At 38.9% G+C, this 4,166-nt stretch overlaps 2 long non-coding RNA genes across 2 annotated transcripts; one reads left to right on the top strand and one right to left on the bottom strand.

The window, feature by feature from the left end:
- Positions 1 to 597, bottom strand: LOC110676062. Its single transcript, XR_002500036.1, has 2 exons — positions 514 to 597; positions 1 to 445 (listed from the first exon to the last, which is right to left on the bottom strand). It is a non-coding gene; the product is annotated as an uncharacterized LOC110676062 (long non-coding RNA).
- On the top strand, positions 444 to 1,456 carry LOC110676061. Its single transcript, XR_002500035.1, has 2 exons — positions 444 to 1,060; positions 1,118 to 1,456. It is a non-coding gene; the product is annotated as an uncharacterized LOC110676061 (long non-coding RNA).
- The last annotated feature ends 2,710 nt before the right edge of the window (positions 1,457 to 4,166 follow it).

Here is a 4,166-nt window from a genome sequence, read left to right as displayed (position 1 = left end):
TTTATGGTGCAATAACAACCAAGTGTTAATGTGGAAATTAGGAAAGCTGTGCCAACAGACAGTTGCACAAAGAGAAGAATACGGAGAAAGCAAACATGGTTGTTGGTAATGACTGTTTTATTTCCTAAGTAGGTAATTGTCAGCGCACATTGGATGTTTGTAAGTGATGATAGAAGGCAACAAGTCGTATCGTCCATTCCATGTTGTTTATGAGGAAAGAATGAATGTGCGAGAATATGCTCCAAGTTTGACGAGAGCAGAGAGATTCGGTCAGTGATGATCACCGGTATCCAAATGCTTGCGGTATGCTAGACGATCATTGCCGGGCTTTCAAAGTCTGGTGGATGCTGCTTCTTCGGAAGGAAAGAGCTTATTCGGCATTGGTTCGCGATTGGTATGGGATTTTAGAACCTGGTGTGCTGCGCACTTGTGAAATAAAAGTAAACTAGAAGACAAACAGCGAGAACAATAATTGCTTGAAATCGGTATGTTAGCGAGGATTTGTGTGTCTACCTTTTCAACGTTCTTTTTTTCATCTCTCATAATTATATCTCGAATCTATGTGGCTATATCAGAACGTGTTGTTTGCAGTGTGGTCACTGACCAAAGAAAAAGCCAATGTGAGTGTGAATTTTGAGGTTTACTTCGCCGCTTTTTCGTATTTTCTATTATTTGATCATTTTGATCATTTGATGCCTGTGATTGTGATGAAACGATGAGCTACAGGTGCTATGGGGTGGTTTTTGGCAAACAAAAACCGGGCCAAAACTGTTTTAATTTAATTTTGCGAATTGTAGTCCATCTGTTCGGAAATCACTTCGTAAGACAAGTGAACATTTAGCGAATTTCCTAATTGATTCGGGGATTTACGCTGAGCAGCCCACGTGAAATGTGAAACCGTAGAACGACTTTAGTTGATCGGATTGTCTGACCCGGTGGAAACGAGAAGATCACCGAAACGTAAAATCAGCAAAACGAACAGAAGCATTCAAAACGTCGCCTGAGGAAACCCCGGAGGTGGAAGTGTGTCTTCATACAACAGAGGCAGCGACAGTGAAAGGTGAATATTTAATTATACAACGCCGTCGCACGTTTGTTGATTTGTTTTGGGTTCTAGGCATTTATTTTTAAACACCAAAAAAAGCATTTGAGGAATTAGGTTCTGGCAGTTTTCGGGAAAGAGCTGCACTGTTTTGCCAAACACGGCCAGAACAAGGTTTGACGGTGGAAATTTTCTATTCCAAACGGATACACGTGCTTCGGTTGTCAACGATGCTGCTCACGAATAAACTACACGGAGGAGTTTAGGGAATTGATTTATGATGCTCACGGCATGACGAGGTGTGGAAACGGAACTAACAACACGCATTTCAGCTGCGGAAGAAACATGCAGTAAACTTGATGCAGCGGAGATATCACAGGAAAAATATAATGTGTCTATTTGATTAATTTCTGACACGTTCTGGCAAGGCTCTTGGATTTTGATGACTAGCATGTTCCTTTTCATAGGACCCTAAGGTTGATGAATTATTGATTATAATCTGATAAGAATTATATTCTTTCATTGGCTATGAGATTTTTTTCTAATATACAAGTAATTGTGGCTTATTTTGCTAGATTGTGCTGTATAAACTTGTTCATGTGATAGAATTTGTCATGTTCATGTACAGCAAATGATAATTACTTTGCAGCTCAATCATTCCGGTATTACTGAAACCTCTAGGGGAAACATCTTTAAGTACTCCATATTCTTCTTGATAATTCATATATCTTCTTCTCATTAGCATTACGTCCTCACTGAGACAGAACCTGTTTCCCAGCTTAGTGTTTTAGCTTTCATTGCCAAAGCTGTAATTTTTTGCATTCGTGTATCGTGTGGCAGATACGATGACACTCTATGCCCATGGACGTCAAGGAAATTTCCATTACGAAAAGATCCTGGACCGACCGGGAATCGAACCAAGACGCCTTCAGCATGACTTTGCTTTGGCTCAGCTGAGGAAGGCCCCTATAATTCAGAAATATTTTCTTGAATAAGGCTCATACTCGAGAAGACTGAAATAATCATAATCTATTAAGTTTTGAGTTCGTACAGTTCTTTGAAACTACATATTTGCAAGACTAGTAATCTATAAGGTGTATCAACAAGGATAATATTCATGAAGATTTAAACGAACATGTTTCAAAAACTTTAGAAATGTTTTGTTTGTTTATCAACGTTAGAAAATATAATGACATCAATAAATTTATTGAGCATCTTACAAATCCATAGAAAATGTAGTTCTGAACACAATTCAAATTAAAAATGCAGAGAAATTGTTGATAGTCAGTTTGATTTTTACATCGTACTAAAGTAACAACTTGAGAAGAAAATCTGATCCCCTCACGATTGCTACGGTACGTGAATTCCATCCACCCACGTTCGTGTGTATTGTTCTTCATAAAAAAATGAAGCATATACGGTTCCGGAGTGGTAAATTTCACTTTCGATGCTAATTTGTTACACGATGACAAACAACCGCTCCTGTCATTTTTTTTTTTCTTTCGCTCTCAGAGAAATAATAAACAGATGTCTGCCCGCTGGGTGTGACATCATGCAAATTTACGGGCTGCAGGAAGATTTAATTCATGATGTGTTTATTTTGGTTGCTCAGGGTACGCCCGTTACAAAAATGTTAAAAGTTAGTTGAAGCAACTTAAATTTTCATCGCTTCCATCAAATATTTTTCTGCAAATTTTTCTAAAGCTATTTTTTTAAATCCGTATAAATTTTTTTTATTTATTTCAATTTAACATTTTACAAAAACTTTTAATTTTAAAAGTTGTGGAAACAAATGAGCTTCGTGACAAACCATGTTGATTAGAATTTCCCGGATGCTGCAAATCCGAACACCGGCCTTAAATCACCCAAAAACTCTTATTTGGCCAACTTTTATAAACACCGATGTAGAAGACTTTAAAATGTTGGACCCAACAAAAAATTGTCTAAAATTTACCATTAAAAAGGCGAGTAGGGTAGATGTACCAATAGTGGAGGTACTAAGCACTATTGAACTTCATTATACCGAATTCGATTGGTAGTGTCGGTTCTGTGGCGATGCCTGATCCCAAATAGACCACACGCTGATTGATAGGCGACATTTCTCAGATGTTATGAATGTCAGGACCTTCCTAAGCCCCTATATCGACTCGGACCATTATCTCATTGTAGCTAAAATTCGGGTGCGGTTATCCAGCGCCACGAGTTCCAGAACCAACAGAACGGTGCGCTTCAATATTCAACACTCTTAAAAATAATGAAAATCACTGCGGACGTAATTGACAGTATGACTGAATGGCACATGATGTAAGTGATGAAATGACGTAAAAATGTGTTCTGAAAGATGTATTGAACGAAAAATGTAATTCTACATGATTAAGGACATGAGAACGCTGGCACTATGATTGACATTTCCCAAATCAGACACCATCGTATTTAAAATGTGACACAAATGCACGTCATTTGGCTCGCTTCTTTTATGTGCATCCAAAAGACGTAAAATCACATGATTTTTTCGAGTGTGAATGCTTGTTGACTGATGAGGTAGCTGCATAATACCGCCAGCAGCTAGACAAACAGTTGGCAAGGCTCAGCGTTGCTGGGGATCTCGATAGCCTGTGGGACCATATCCACGAAGCTATTACAACTACGGCGCGGGAAGGTATTGGCACAGAGACCCATCGACCATATGAGAGGTTAAAAACTCTATCAGCGAGCTGAAGAACGGTAAGGCTCCTGGGAAGGACGAGAAGCTTTTTAAGCAACGAGTACTTCTGAAGTTATGGGAGGACTGGTTGGATGATCTCATACGTCCAATCCACAAGAAAGACCATAGACTGAAGTGTGTCAATTACAGATGGATTTAATTGCTGTATTCGGAACACAAAATTCTGTAAGATCAAAATAACTTGTAGACTCACTATCTGTTTATTGGTTTCAAGGCGGCGTACGACTCAGTGAATATAAATGAGCTGCGGTAGATAATATCTGAACATGGCTTTCCGGCGAAACTAATTAGACTGTACGCTGGATGGTTCGAATTCAAGTGTTCGGATCGCAAACAAGGTTTCAACGTCGTACATAACGTTAGACGGATTGAAGCAGGTAGATGCACTTTCGAATTTAC

This window comes from Aedes aegypti, chromosome 2 (genome assembly GCF_002204515.2).
Source record: "Aedes aegypti strain LVP_AGWG chromosome 2, AaegL5.0 Primary Assembly, whole genome shotgun sequence".
In the NCBI taxonomy this organism is placed as follows: Eukaryota; Metazoa; Arthropoda; class Insecta; order Diptera; family Culicidae; genus Aedes; species Aedes aegypti.
This window is presented reverse-complemented; position numbering and strand designations above follow the sequence as displayed.